The 16,251-nt window shown below is 43.9% G+C and overlaps 1 long non-coding RNA gene across 1 annotated transcript in view; it reads left to right on the forward strand.

Annotated features, from left to right (window-relative positions):
• The window catches only part of LOC128106355 (uncharacterized), a 68,367-nt gene extending 54,433 nt beyond the window's left edge, over positions 1 to 13,934 (forward strand). Inside the window, exons 7-8 of the long non-coding RNA XR_008216671.1 lie at positions 7,597 to 7,665; positions 9,695 to 13,934. This is a non-coding gene — a long non-coding RNA (uncharacterized LOC128106355). The remainder of the gene's footprint in view (positions 1 to 7,596; positions 7,666 to 9,694) is intronic.
• Positions 13,935 to 16,251: the final 2,317 nt, after the last annotated feature.

Here is a 16,251-nt window from a genome sequence, read left to right on the forward strand (position 1 = left end):
GTGTGGTGAGGTGCTCTAGGAATGCTATACTCCTGAGGTGGCAGCAGGAGGACTGGAAATTCAGTGTCATCGTTGGATACAGTTTGAGTCAGCCTGGGCTATAGGAGAGCCTGTCTCAGTAAATCAATCAATCAATCAATCAATTAATTGATTAATCAAGGCACACTTACTAATTGGTTTCTATAAGGTTGTACATGATGTTTTCTGAGCTTCATTTTAAAAACATTTATTATTTGGGTGTGTATAAGTGTCTCTGTGTGTATATCAGTGTGTGGATGCTGATGCCCAGAGAAAACAGAAGGAGGTGCCAGATCCTTTGGAGTGGTCTTTGTGAGCTGCTGGATAAGGATGTTGTGAACTGAACTCTGGTCCTCTACTAGAGCAGTGAGTACTGAACCATCCTTCCAGACCCTAGGCTTCATTTTGTGTTTGCCAAACTGAGACTAAAACATGTTCAGACTTCATCAGCTTTCCTGAGTATGGAAGCAACATAATTGTGGGTGGAATCAGCTAATAAGTTGTCAATAAAAATTAGTCTCATTCATATCTTTGAAAGAATGTTGTAGAATACTATGCTGAGGTGTGTTACTTTTGTTTATGTTGCATTTGTTTAACTCTGTGAAGCTGTGTTACTGTGCCTGTCTAAAACACCTGATGGTCTAATAAAGAGCTGAACAGCCAATAGAAAGGCAGGAGAAAGGATAGGCAGGGCTAGCAGACAGAGAGAATTAATAGAAAGAGAACTCTGGAAGGTAGAGGGAAGTAGCCAGAGAAGGAAGAGGGCATCAGGGGCCAGCCACCCAGCTACACTGCAAGCCACAGAGTAAGAGTAAGATTTACAGAAGTAAGAGAACAGGAAAGGCCCAGAGACAAAAGATAGACAGGATAATTTAAAGTTAAGAAAACTTGACAAGAAACAAGCCAAACTAAGGCCAGGCATTTATAAGTAATAATAACCCTCCATGTATGATTTATTTGGGAGCTGGGTGGCAGACCCCTAAAAGAGAAAAAAAAACCCACCCAACCAAACAAACAAAAAACAAACCAACAACAAAAAGATTTAGGCTGAGTAGGACAAAAGAGTGAAGACAAATGCACCGTAGTTGCCAGGTGACTGAGTATGATGGGTGAGTATGTCACATCACAGGGTGGCTATGTTGAGGAACGAAAAGAAAATCAGAATTACTATTTAAGTCTGATTTTCAAATGACTAATGGGTATATTTTTGGAATAAGTATGACCCATGCATGTAAGTAAGACACATGCATGTAGGTAAGACACATGAGTGTAAGAAAGACACATGCATGGGTCTTGCATTGAAAATGTTTTGTTGCTTATGTTGCATTCAGTAGAACTGGCAGCCTTAGACTTTGCCTGGCAGTCCTAAATGGGTGCAGAGCTCAAGGTGAGACACCCACATGGATCTGTCCACCCTTATCACCCCGTTGTGTGGGGAAGGGCTTACATTCACACTAGGATTGCTCCTTGCTTGCAAGTGAGGTAGTTTGAGCTGCACCATCCTGCCATCACCATATCCATGGGCCTTTTCCTCACACACTGAGGCCTGTCCATAGTTTCTATGATATTCAGTGTTGAGCGCTTATAGGCTCCAACACACTGGAGTCACATGCTGAGTTGATGGTTATGAGGGGACCAGAGTCCAATGCTCAAGGCCAGATGGAAGCCATGCACAGTAATTTCAAGTCAGCTCCCTTCTTCCTCTTCTTCCTCCTTTTCTCTTCTTTTGTTGAGAGAAGGTCTTGGTATGTAGCTCACTCCAATCTCACAAGTGCTAAGATCACAGGTGTTTGTTAGCATATCAAGCTAAGTTACTATAATTCTTGAGCTGGAGAAACATGTCACTTAAACATACCAGACTGTACTTTAACAGTCCACTGTGAGCCGATATGACGCCCCATAAAAATGATGCTATCCAGACAGCAGAGATCTTCATAGAAATTGCTACACTAAACATTCAGAAGACATGCAATGGCTGTTTCCTTCAGTAACATGCACAATGTTTTGAAGGGGCCGACATAGCCTCTACTCACTGTTGACAATGTAAAAATTGTCTTCATAGCTCAGGTGTACTAAGGAAAGTAGCCATCAGCTGATGTTTCTGCATCTGGAAGAAGAGCTGGGGTCACAGCAGCAACTCATACTCAGGAGTCTGAACTTGACTTTTCTTCTAGTTTCTTTTTTTTTTCTTTTTTTTTTTTTTTGGTTTTTCGAGACAGGGTTTCTCTGTGTAGCTTTGCGCCTTTCCTGGAACTCACTTGGTAGCCCAGGCTGGCCTCGAACTCACAGAGATCCGCCTGGCTCTGCCTCCCGAGTGCTGGGATTAAAGGCGTGCGCCACCACCGCCCGGCTTCTTCTAGTTTCTAAAGATATGCTCTGGAAGACAAAGTAACTGGCTCAGTCAATATAAAGTGCTTACTGTGTAAGGACTTTATTGAGGACTTGACTTCCATACCCCCAAACCAAGCCATGCAGAGTGGCATGCACCTGTAACCCCAGCAATTGAGAGGTGGAGAAAGGAGGGTCCTGAGCTGACAGGCAGCCTTCCTAACCTACTTGGAGAGCTCCAGGCCAGTGCAAGACTCTGTTGCTAAAAGCCTAGCTTGACCTCTAGCCTTCACAGGCATGGGCAGTTGCATGCACACACGCGCACAGGACACACATGGACGACGTGCTCTTGAATGAAGACCATGAAATCCAGGCTATTCTGACCTACTAGGTCTCTTTTAGTGTGGAAGAGGGGTGTGAGGAAGAAGACAGGAAAGTAAGAGAGAGGAAAGTAAGGAGGAGAAATAAAAATGGTGAAAAGAAAACAAGGAGGGGGAGGAAAGGGAGAGGGAGAAAGAGACGGGAGGAGAGGAGGAGGAGGGAGGAATAAGTGAAGGGAGGGAGGAAGACATGGAGGACAACATCAGTAAGTTATATATATATATGTTCTATTAAAATGCTAGAAAATGAGGTCATGGACGATATATTTGCAATAGATTTTTCTCTTGTTTTAAAGGACAACAGGGCATCAAAGAGCAGGCTAGGACGTTCCACGTGGTATTTGGGAATGATGAAGAGATTATCTAGGCCAACTTTAAAAACTGCTTCATTTTCCATAACAAGAAAACCCTTCTCCTGACTATCTGAGCAAAGGGGTCAAGATCATGATGGAAACACACAGAGTCAGCTGACCCAAACTAGCTGGAGCTCACTGACTCTGGACTGATGCTGGGGAACCTGCATGGGACTGAACTAGGCCCTCTGAATGTGGGTGACAGTTGTGTGGCTTGGGCAGTATGAGGGGCCCCTGGCAGTGGGACCAGAATCTATCCCAGTACAAGAACTGGTTTTTGGAGCCCATTTCCCATGGAGGGATACCCTGCTCAGCCTCGATACAGAGGGGAGGGGCTTGGTCCTGCCTCAACTTGATATGCCAGACTTTGTTGACTCCCCATGGGAGGCCTTACCCTTTCTGAGGAGTGAATGAGGGCTGGAGTGGGAGTAAGGTGGGGGGTGAGTGGGAGGAGGGGAGGGAGGGGGAACTGTGGTTGGTATGTAAAATGGAAAAAATCCTTTTAAATAAAAAAAGAAAGAAAGAAAGAAAACCCTCCTCCTGATCCAGGCACCCCCTTTCACAGCAGCTCCTAAAAGTGGTCTCCCTGCACTGCAATGAGTCTTGCTCATTTTGGCTTTGGATGAAGGTGTGTTCTGATGGACTCACCCTTGAAGAAGTGTTGACATTGCTTCAGATCCCTCTCCCTTGCCTTCATGCAGCTGGGTGTTGATTTGGAGGAATATCTGTAATCTTAAATCATTTCTAAATCTGCCCATCATCTCTGTGGCTGTTATCAAACCCATTCTGTCTTCCTTTCAAATCTGGTGGATACAGGCACCTTAAGAGGTGAGGGACCAGGGCTGGAGAGATGACTCAGAGGTTAAGAGCACTGACTGCTCTTCCAGAGGTCCCGAGTTCAATTCCCAGCACCCACATGGTGGCTCACAACCATCTGCAATGAGATCTGGCGCCCTCTTCTGTATACATAATAAATAAATAAATCTTTAAAAAATAAATAAATAAATGATTTAGATTATGAGAAATGTTTTTTTTTTTTAAAAAGAGGTGAGGGACCAAGGAGCACTCTGCAGGAGACTGAGAGGATGGCCCCTCCAAGCCACCCATGTCTCTCTGCAGGAGACTGAGAGGATGGCCCCTCCAAGCCACCCATGTCTCTCTGCAGGAGACTGAGAGGATGGCCCCTCCAAGCCACCCATGTCTCTCTGCAGGAGACTGAGAGGATGGCCCCTCCAAGCCACCCATGTCTCTCTGCAGGAGACTGAGAGGATGGCCCCTCCAAGCCACCCATGTCTCTCTGCAGGAGACTGAGAGGATGGCCCCTCCAAGCCACCCATGTCTCTCTGCAGGAGACTGAGAGGATGGCCCCTCCAAGCCACCCATGTCTCACTTCTACTCCCAGCGTGAAGCTGGCCATCAGGACGCACCGCGGGCCAGCTGCGCTGTCCTTATGCAGAAACTCTGCCCAGGCTAGCACCTGGGTAGACTCCAGCGCTCGACATTCACGTGGCTCAGGGACAGGAGAGCTGCCATCCAGCTACCCCAGGCTTTGCTTTCTTTCCCTCCCGGCAGTTTATTTCTGCAGACCCAGGGAACCCTGCCAAGCCTCATCCAGAGGGATAAGCACCATAAATCCCTAATTCCCAAAGTTATCTTATGGCAGGGGACAAGTTCTGGGCAGCCTTCCCGCTCAGCTAACATAACGGGGCTTCTTTCTTCCCGAAGTGTGCTCACTGTCCTGCACGCTTCCTTATTCAAGGTCAATGATCAGCTCTCCTGCTTAATATTAAAGCACGGAACCATTAACCTGGACAACTCCTAACCTGGGGCAGCTCGCTTTATTTCTGTTACATGAACTGGGAAATCAGCATGTATTTTAGTTAACCAGTAGAATCTACACATTGGAAATCATGGAGTGAACATACCCAAAGACAGGCGTCCCTGAAGACCACTCAGATCACACAAAGACTACATGTTAGCCTCATCCCTTCAGAAGCAGGGCATCCAGGGAGCACCTGTGCTAGAATTCTCTAGGCGTTTGACTTTTAACATCTTTGCTCTTTATTACAGGCTCTGGCAGAAGAATTGAAGATCCCAGGGTATCACCCTATGACTCATCAGCTAGGACTATAGAAACAAAGAATAGATATTTCCATAATTTCAATAAGATTCTATGACTTTTTTGTATCAGTTGTTCAAACAGAGTTAATTAGTCTCCGGCTGTGTATTATAAATTCAGTTTGGTTTTGCTGAGAGTCCCTGGTCTATAAGTAATTATTTAAAGAAGGATAAATCACAGAAACCCAAGCTGGTCTAAAAGAATCTTTCCTGTACTGGCCTTTCTATAGAGAGTCAGGTCAGCTGAGCAAGGAATGTTCAGCATGCCTTGTATTCCTTTCTTCTTAGTGCGCAGAGTTTATCTCCTAGACATGGAAGCCACGGGAAACTGTTCCTTTTGGTCCATGTCACTTGTCTTTCCACAGGATGTCATCTCTATGTGCTTTCAGAAATACTTCTCTGGCCTCTGAGTTTCTGCTCCCACATGTGAAGCATGCAGGTTCAAGCTGTAGGCATCTTTGGTTTGTATTAGTTCATCCTCGGTGGAGAAGGGGCTAGAGAGCAAAGCCAAACAGTTCCAGAATCCCATGGGGAGGCCCATGGGGCCAGCAGCTGCAGAGGGCAAGCAGCCACCGGAAGCTCTGCCCTTCCCCAGGGGAATCCTGGGGTGTGGTGAGCAGTCACTCTCCCAGATGCTCTGCGTTCTGCTCTAAGACCATAACTCTGTGATGGCTTGAAAGATGAGCTATTTGGATAAATAGCTTTCCTAGAACTCTGAGCAGATGAAAATGCTTTCAATGTGTGGGATGTTTTTCTTATCTGTAGTTAGGTCAAAACAAAAGAGACTTTATTACACTATTACATATAGCACTTACTTAAACATTATTGTCAGAAGACTCTGTTTTCAAATGTATACTCTTATATGTCGTTTTTCCTTGGGGAAACTGGAAGGAAAGAAAAAAGCAGGAAGTGAAAGAGGAAGAGAAAAATAATGCCTTAAAAAGATATAAAGGGGAAATGACACAATTATATTATAATCTCAAAAATAAAAGAAGTACTTATTAAAAAATAGATACAGAGAATTCTATATTGTTGCATGCCTGAGAACTTGGCAAGTTGTCTGGTGTGTTCCCTCCCCCTACTTCCTAATCTCTGAGGCCTTTGAAGTTCCAAGGAAGGATATGCTTGACTGAGATCAGCACAGACTTCTGTGTTCCCACATTGTGCTGGGGAGCTTTGTCACCTTGACACAAACTAGAGTCACCTGGGAAGAGGGACCCTCAACTGAGGAATTACCCCCATCAGACTGGCATGTGGGCCTGTCTGTGGGGGCATTTTCTTCACAAATGATTGACAAGGGAAGGCCCAGTCTACTGTGGGCAGCATTACCCTTGTGAGGTGGTCCTGAGCTATACAAGAAGGGTAGCTGAGCAATCCTTGGGGACCAAGCCAGTAAGCAGCATTCCTCCATTGTCTCTGCTTCAGTTCCTGCCTCCAGGTTCCTGCCTTGATTTCCCTCAGTGATGGACTACATGTAAGTTGTAAGCCAAATAAACTTCTCACTCCCCCAAGTTGCTTTTGGTCAATATTTCCTTCCTTCCTTCCTTCCTTCCTTCCTTCCTTCCTTCCTTCCTTCCTTCCTTCCTTCCTTCCTTCCTTCCTTCCTTTTCTTTCCTATTTTCTCTCTCTTTCTTTTTAACTTTTATGTGTACAGGTGTTTTTGACTATATGTATGTTTGTGTACCATGTAAGTGCAGTGCCTGCAGAGGCCAGAAGAGGGCACTAGATCCCTTGGAACTGGGTTCTAGATGGTTGTGAGCAGCCATGTGGGTGCTGGGAATGGAATCACAAGCCTCTGGAATTCCAGCCCCATAGAAACTTTTTACTAAGGTGCATTCTTCATGTTCCTCTTGAGTCATTGTGAGAAGAGAGAAGAGGTTTTCTTAATTAGAAAAGAATGTGTGTATGCATAAGCCAGTGTCTTCATAGACAGCCCTCCAACAATAAAGAGAATCAGATTCCACAGGCCACTTTGAGAAGACTCTTGGTTAACAGTCTGTTCTTGCACACACTGTGCCTTACAAGGTCTGTGCAATGGAAACTCTACTGTGATGTCACCTTTGCTAGATTTCTGGAAAGTAACACATACATAAAGCCTCAAGGCAGGCAAATTCTTCTGTGGAGCTGAGGAAAAATACAAGTAAAATGTCTGTAGATTATACTCAAAATAGTCTACTTTAGAAGACTATGCTTTCGTTTGCCAGCAGTAAATATTGGGAACTGTCATTTAATGTCTGCTGTTTTAGTTTTAAGGGTAATTTCAGAACCTCAAATGGTAGATTTTTTTTTAAGCCATGCATTCTCCAGAAAGAGAACCATTTTTTTTTTCCTTTAATCAAATCTTCACATGATCTGCAAACAGGATTCAAAGTGGTTGGTTTTTCTTTGCTCTGTTCCAGGTGGATCTTTTGGTGGAAATTACGAAGTTAGTAGACAGAGAGGAAGAAAGAACTATAAAAGAAGAAAAGGTAGGGGTCTGTTTAACATTCAAATTTAATAAAAGTCTGTGGGTGATTGGCAGCTGGCAGACCCCATGTTTCTAGGTGAGCCTCACCATGGTGGAGCCTGGTTCAGATCTACGCCATACTCCAGTCACAGGTAGACCCTGCCCACAGTCAGCATGGGACTTGTCTCTATCCAGGGATTAGAGGGACTATATATCCACAGAACTTCCAAAGGCTGTGCTTGCATTTCTGCAGTTTTTGCTTTTCCTCCTTCCTGGGGGACACTCAGCCAGGTCTCCATGCATCTTTAGCTCCCATGCTGGATGTAGTAAATACTGAGTGAAGTCGCAACCTGTGACCTCAGCACGTGATTACAGGTGATCTAAGGTAGAAACAGAACAACATTAGAACAGGGAGAAAGTCAATTATAGAAAACAGAAGCACCACATGGTAAAGAAGACATTTCTTTTTGTTTATAGACAATGCTTTGGTTACGGTACTCTAGCTCCTGGTGGTCAGCCATTGTCTAACCAAGGCAAAGGCACTGGAGGGGCTATCATTTAACACCAAATCAGGCTCAGTTCTACACTGCCTGGTTTTTCTCACACTGGGTTCAAACAGGTATAGAAATGGCACCTAACTTCCAAGTTGCCTAAAAGAAAAGAAATGCATAAATTGCTTTTGCAGATTTCCTGCCTGTAAGAAAAAGTCCAAAGCCTCAAACATCTCACAGAATCAACTGAGCTGAGGGTAAAGGGCTCTGGCTATGTCCAATAAAGACAAATTTCACTGAAATGGCTGGAGAGGTGAGGAGGAGTGTTAGCAAGCCTGATGACCAGAGTTCGAGTCCCAGAGCTCACACATCTCAGAGCTCACAGTGTGGTGGGAGAGAACCAGCTCCCACAAGTTCCTCTGACATGCATGCCATAGCATGTGTGCCCCCACATAATAAAGACATGTAAAAAAACAAGTACCCTTAAATAAGCCGAGGGTTGCCCATTGTGTTGAGATTTTGTGCATTTTTTCAAGAGCCATTCTGTAAAATAAGAAAAATGAAAAAAAAAAAAAGAAAAAAAAATGAAAAAAAAAAAATGCCGGGCGGTGGTGGCGCACGCCTTTAATCCCAGCACTCGGGAGGCAGAGCCAGGCGGATCTCTGTGAGTTCGAGGCCAGCCTGGGCTACCAAGTGAGTTCCAGGAAAGGCGCAAAGCTACACAGAGAAACCCTGTCTTGAAAAAAACCAAAAAAAAAAAAGAAAAATGATTTTTAATAAATATTCACTATTCAAAATAATATAAAACTAACTAGAATGTTATATTCATGATTCTATTACAACAATAATTAAATTTGAAGACATATCTATTAATAATACTCTAACACAAACAATATAAAATGCATGTTTAATTATATTTCTAACACATATACTTTTTAATATAAGCAATATGTGAGTTTTGTTTGCTTCCAGTACAACAATCATCCAGTGATTTTCCATAAAGCAATAGAAAAAATATGCTCTAAATATTTCAAGATGCAGTGCTTTTTTATAGATATTTTGGTTCTAAGTCCGACTCCCTTTGGTTATTAACTAAATTAAGTGTCCTAATTGCATATTCTTTCATATTTTATTTTTTTAATTTTTATTTATGTGTATATGTGTGTCTGGGAAGAGGGATGGCAGGTGTGTGTCTCTCTGTGTGTATGTTTGTGTGTGTGTGTGTGTGTGTGTGCATGTCTGTCTGTGTGTGTGCATGTCTGTGTGTGTGTGTGTGCGCGTGTGTGTGCATGTGTGCGTGTGTGTGTGTGTGTGTGTGTGTGTGTGTGTGTGTGTGTGTGTGTACCCATAGAGGGCCAGAAGAGAGCTTCAGATTCCTTGGAGCTGGAGTTCGAGAGGGTTGTGGGCAGCTGAACATGGGTGCTGGGGACCTAACCTGGGTCTTCTGGAAGAGCAGCAAGGACTCTTAACTGCATTTCTCCAGCCCCTCATTTCATTTTCTAATAGGCGAAGACAGGCAGTGTTTAAAGCTCACCATGGTTTCCTTGCTTCTGTCGACAGGTCCTGAAATGGAGCAGCTCTTCTCCAGTGAGAAGAAGTAACACAAATGTTCTCTTCTTAGCCGGCTTTCAGAACAGCAAGACCTTTAGCTTGTGGTTCACCTGAAAACATTTGTGTGAGGTTTTCCCTTCTCCAATCTGTTTTTAGATCTGACATTTTGATCTTAGGTTTTTAGGACACTTTAGACTTTATTATGCTTTTTTGAATAAGAATTTACGGTTTGCCATTCTTTATATATGGTTCTACATCCAACAATTTATCCGGACTTGGATAGAAAATATTTGAAAAACCTGGCATCTGTTCTGAACATGTACAGACCCCCCATTATTCCCTAAAAACACAGTGTACAGCAATCAGGAGTGCCTCACTCATGCTAGCCTCAAAGGCTTTACCACTGAGCTATGTGCCCAGACCCACCTGAAAGCACATGGGGAAATTTTTGTGGGCTTTACGGGAATGGAACATCATTCGAGGAAGGTACTTGACATCCACAGATTATAACATCAATGGGCTATCCTGGGACTGGCACCCAAAGATACTGACATCCACAAGATGTCCTGGTATGCCCTGAAGAACCCTGACATCTGTGGAGTGTCTGATATAGACTCCCAAGGATACTGACATCCATGAAGTGTCCCATATGAATCTACAAGTGACATTTGTACCCACAAGGTGTCCTAGTACCAACTGCCAAGCATACCAAGGGTCAGGGTAGTTCCTTCTCTTGTTGGTATTAAGAATCAAGGTCATAAATGGAAAGAGTATATTGAACAACTGTACTGTGACTCTCAGTCTCATGGATCATCAATGTTTTGAGTTGTTGGCTTTTTCTAGCAGCCCTGGACACTGGAAGAGTTCATCAACTCTGTTCCAGGGAGGAGAAGGAGGTGTGGAGAGATACAGAGTGCAGGCTGTAGAGAATCTTGTGATTAACTATAGTGTTTAGATGTCAGCTTGATGCTAATCTAAAAGATTAGATTCTGTATCACTCTAAACAACCTACAAGATGTACAGTAGTGATGATATGAACAATCAGAGTTGCCCTGACTGCAACATGATTAGCTGATAAGCCTGTGCCTTCAGACATCATAACTTCTTGACTTTGCAGGGGACTTTTGGAAGAACTGTCTGTTACGTTAAAGTATGTAGTATTAAAATCTAAAGAATGATGACATTTCAAGATGTACAAGCCATGTAGTGGCTAAAAAGACACAGAATTTAAATTGGTTATGGTCATAGTTACTACTTTGTGTCAACTTTATACCGACTTAAATCTATTGGGGAAGAGGGAGTCTCTGCTGAAGAATTGCTCCCACCAGATTGGCCCGATGGCTTGTCTGGAGGGCACTTCTGGATTGCTGATTGATACGGAAGGACCCAGCCCACTGTGGCTGGTCTTCCCTAGGTGGGCAGTTTTTAGCTGTATAATAAAGCAGCGGAGCAAGCCAGGGAGATCAAACTAATAATCAGTGTTCCTCCATGGTTTCTGTTTCGAGCTCCTGCCTTGAGTTCATGCCATGGCTGCCCTAGCTGGTGAACTGCAGCCTGCCAGCCAGATGAACTCCTTTCTCCCCAAGTGGTGTTTGGTCAGACGAAAAGAGCTATGAATCAGATACTCCCAGTCTTCATGGGGGAACAAACAAGGACAATATGACAGGAGAGGGCAGACTGAAATCCTGGTTCCTTTGTCTTGCTTGGTGGAGTATTCAAAGTCAAAGAATGCTATGGAATAGCCACTTGTAGTCCAGTTGAATTCTGATAGCACTGTACTAACACGCTGTACTGAGAAATAACTTTTAAAGGAGCAGCCAGCAAGGTTAGTGGAATCATCGAGGCAGTATAAAAGACTGAAATATTAGGCAAAACCTTCCAAAGCCATTATTTTGGACAGTCAATTTGAATGGCCAGGCCTCACAAAAAAAACGCAGAGATTTCCGGCAAAGAACCCACTATGGAAATAGCAACAACATTCAGCACACCCTGTTCACCAAGCTCGTGTGCTGCCAAACTACTAAGTGGCTGACAAATACCCTCCTAAGCCTGTGCCAATGCCCAGGCTGTTTCTGAAGATTGGCTGGAAAAAATGCAACACCAGGCACACTGCACAGACATTGTGCGAACGTGTCGTATTAAATGCTTCAGTTTCTTGATTTACCAGGAAGGGCACCAAAGAGAAGGTGAAGAGAGGAGCCCCCATGTTTATAGATTTCTAGTTAGACAGTGGGAAGACACAGGACATGTTCTTGGCGCACCGCTCTAGGCTTCCAGTGAGACGGTCCAGAGCTGCTCTGAGACTACCCAGGTGGACGGGTCCTCAGACCTGCAGTGGGCACAGGGGTAGTAGGGCGCACAAATACAGAACGATTTGCCTTAATCATTAATGTTTACTCAATGAAAACAGAGGATGGAACACTATGGTGACATTCAAGATGAAGACGGGCCAGCAGCTGCCCGGACTTTTAATATCAAGTTTATATTAGATTACTCAGTGGTTTTAAACAACTTATTACAGTCCCTCCCCATTCTCCTCTTTCTCCTCCCTCTCCCCTTCTTCCCCATCCCTGCCATATCTCCCCTCCTTCCCCTTCTTCCCCCGTTTTCTTTCTCTTCCTTCCCCTCCCCTTTCCTCTTAGCCCTCTCCTTTCCCATCTCCTCCACGTTTCCTCCCCCTCTCTCACCCCTCCCCTTCCTTTCTCTTCTGTTCCCTTGTTTTCTGAGAAAAGGTCTCAATTTGTAGCAGGCTGACCTCAGACTTCCCATCCTCCTTCCTCATCACCACCCCCAAAGTTGAGATTACAGGAAACGACAATTTCTAATTTATTTATTTATTGATGGATCCAGCTGAAAGCCAATCTTTGTTATGTCTATTTAAAACATCCCTTGGAATCCATGTATTTCCTATAAAGACCTGACACTCTGTGAAGCAGCTAATGGATCATCAGTTCACAACATTGCAATTTTAGAGTGAGACACAGGCTGAGTGCCACCTCTAGAACTCTCCTGATGGAATTTTAGATCAAGGGTGGAATTATTGCAAGAGTGTCAGTGCCCTATCAGGTCAGGAGGCCTCGGTCAAGCAGTGGTGCAGGAGCAGCTTCCTGGAAGCATAAGGTCCACTCATTCCCTCATTTCCTGCTTGTGACTGCGGGTCCTTCTGCCATACAGCAGACCTGCAGGACCTTCTGCCCTGCTGCAGTCCCGTGGGTCCGTCTGCCATGCTGCAGGCCCCGAGGGTCTGTCTGCCATGCTGCAGTGCAGATGAAGGCCTACCTCACATACCAGTTCTGTGTTGATGGACTTGTCAGCCTTCAGAATCATGAGTCTGATGAAGTTCTCTTATTTATAAGTTATTCAATCTGCTGTATTCTGAAATAGTCACAGAAAACATGAAGTTAAGGCATGGAATGAAAAAATGGACAGGTAGTGTGATGGCTAGTCTTGGTTGTCAACTTGGCTACACGTGGCTTCGACTAAAACCTGAGTAGTGGGCACATCTCTGAGGGGTTTTCTTGATTGGATCATTCTTGAGCTGGGAAGATCCTCCCTAAATTTGAACCACACCTTCTGCTGGTAGCCCATACAAAAGGCCACAGAAGAAGGAAATTTTGCTCTTTTGTCTGCTTGTACTCACTCCCGATGGCAAGTTCATCTATCCCATTCCTGAGGCATTCCTTCCCTGGTGTTAGAACCTACTTCTTTGGATTCTAGCATACACTGAGTACCAGCATCTCTCTAGGAGTTCCCTGGGATTCCACTACCAAATTGGGACTGCTGAGACTCCTAGCCTTGTGGACTCAACCAATATCAGACTCTTGGCCTTTTTGTTGGGCCCAGTCAGAGCATAGCCTGTACCCCACTTTAATAACCACACACACTCACACACTCACACACACACACACACACACACACACACACACACACACACACACACAAACACACACAAACACACACACGTATATTCATTCTATCTGTTCTGTTCCATTACAGAACTCTAATTTGGGCAGACAGTTATTAAAGATCTTGACTTCAGTTCCTTTGGATGTAGACCCAGAAACAGGGTCTACATTGTATGCTAAATTATATGGTAGATCTGGTTTTATTGTTTCATTTTAGAAATGTAACACACTGATTTCCATGGGGAGATGTACTTACTTACAACATTCAGGGAAATGTATAGCACTGTGTTTACTTTTTCCAAGGAATGAGTTACAATGAGTTACCACATTCCCCCTCCCTTAGTTCTGAGATTTGTTAAATAGATTGAATAAATACATATAAAACTTTGACTTGGTGACTTGGGAAACTTTATTTTCATTGTGTTGCCAAATTTGTTATGATTTTCATTAAAAATGTGATTATCATTCTCCTAAAACACAGAACCAATAGGATATAGATGGATGGATGTGTGGGTTGTCTGGATAGCTGGATGGACAGATTAATGTGGGGGGGGGGTAGGTAGATGAATAGACAGGTTAGTAGATGGATGGATGGATGGATGGATGGATGGATGGTGTCTTAGTCACCATTCTATTGCTGTGAAGTGAATTACCAAGACAACTATTACAGGAGAAAGCATTTAATTAGGGGTTTGCTTACATTTTTAGTGATCTAGTCCATTATCATCAGGCAGGGTGGGGATCATGGCAGAATGCAAGCAGGTATTGGAGCAGTATCTGAGGAATACATGCTGATCCACAGGCAGAGAGAGAGAGAGAGAGAGAGAGAGAGAGAGAGAGACAGACAGACAGACAGACAGACAGACAGAGACAGACAGACAGACAGACAGACTCTGGACTTGGCATGGGCTTTTGAAATCTCAAAGCCTACCCACAATGACACACTTCCTCCAACAAGGCTACTCCTCCTAATCTTTTCAATCCTTACAAATAATGCCACTCCTGGTGACTAAGCATTCAATTATATGTATCTAATTATTTTTTATTATTTAAACCACCACAGGTGAGTAGATGGATGAACAGACAGACAGGTAGAAATGTGGACACATTTATTATGGAAAGTGTTCATGTGACTACGGTGACCAAAGTGTTTTGTAATACACCATCACTAATTGAAAAGGCAGAGAAGCTCTGACAGATATGGGTCACAGAGTCTGAAACCCAAAGGATCCAGCACTGGACAGTAGGGATGAAAAGAAAAGAAAGCCTTTCTCTGCCTTTTCTTCTGTCGGGGTCCTCAACAGTTTGGATATTGTGCAGACAAGAGATTTTTTTTTTTTTTTTACTAAGTCTACTGATTTGAAAGCTATTTGTTTTGACAAATCACTCTCTCAGATCATCCTCAAATCACATTTGACTAGCAATCAAGCTGTCCCACAGAATTAAGCACTGTGGTCTGTTACCACCATGGCATTAAGTGAGGGAAGGATGAGACCATAATATGGAGCCATGGACAGCTCCACTGCTGCTGAGCAGGCTTCCCTGTCCATTCTGTGGCTCACTCTGAAGTCACAACTAAAACACTGACAGTTTCATCACAGGGAGAGACATTTTTTCCTGGTTACTACTTTGTCATTTCCATGACATCTGTCTTGTCTTCATTCCTGGCCTGTCATTTAGTGTCGCTAGCACCCACAGGTGACTACTTATCTTAACCCTGTATCAACAGTACATACCCTTTGCCCCCCATATCCATATGTGTTTGTTTGCTTGCTTGCTTGCTTTGACACATGGAAGGAGCTGTGTTGTCAGTGACTAGTATTTAAGTTGTCAAATAAACTAAGAAAAATAAAATAAAGAGGATTGTTTCAAAATGTTAACCAAAACTTTAACATGAGATATAGATTGGCCAGTGAGGTGACTTGAGGCCACATGTTGCATGCCACCCACTGCATGCCACCTACTGCATGCCACCCACTGCATGCTACCCACTACATGCTGCCCACTGCATGCCACCCACTGCATGCCACCCACTGCATGCTACTTACTAAATGCCACCCACTGCATGCTACCCACTGCATGCTACCCACTACATGCTGCCCACTGCATGCCATCCACTGCATGCTACCCACTGCATGCTACTTATTAAATGCCACCTGCTGCATGCCATCCACTGCATGCTACCCACTGCATGCTACCTACTGCATGCCATCCACTGCATGCTACCCACTGCTTGCTACCTACTGCATGCCACTCAGTGCATGCCACCTGCTGGATGTCAAGCTCAGTTATTCCACCTGCTGCATGTCACATGCCTTGAGCTTTCACTCTGCACAGTGATGACATCATAGCAAATGACTTCTGAGGACAAATTATTCTAAAAAGCTTTTAATGATTCCAATCAAATCTGTGCTTTTAGGGAGTGCTCCATGCTATTGTCAAATTACATTTATTCTAAGAGACGAATTCACAAACCACACTATTTCTCTCCCGTGAAAATAGAAAGTGGCCTTCTCCATTTACTTCTTTTTTAATAGTTTTGCTGCTTATGACCTGCATGCTTCTAAACATCATCAATAATTGCTGAGAGATTAAGATATGATACCACAGTCAGCATCAAAATTTCACATCAAGAAATCTCCAACCACCTCCTGTTCATTG

The sequence above is a fragment of the Peromyscus californicus genome, unplaced genomic scaffold (genome assembly GCF_007827085.1).
Source record: "Peromyscus californicus insignis strain IS unplaced genomic scaffold, ASM782708v3 Scaffold_9__1_contigs__length_137607984, whole genome shotgun sequence".
NCBI lineage: Eukaryota > Metazoa > Chordata > Mammalia > Rodentia > Cricetidae > Peromyscus > Peromyscus californicus.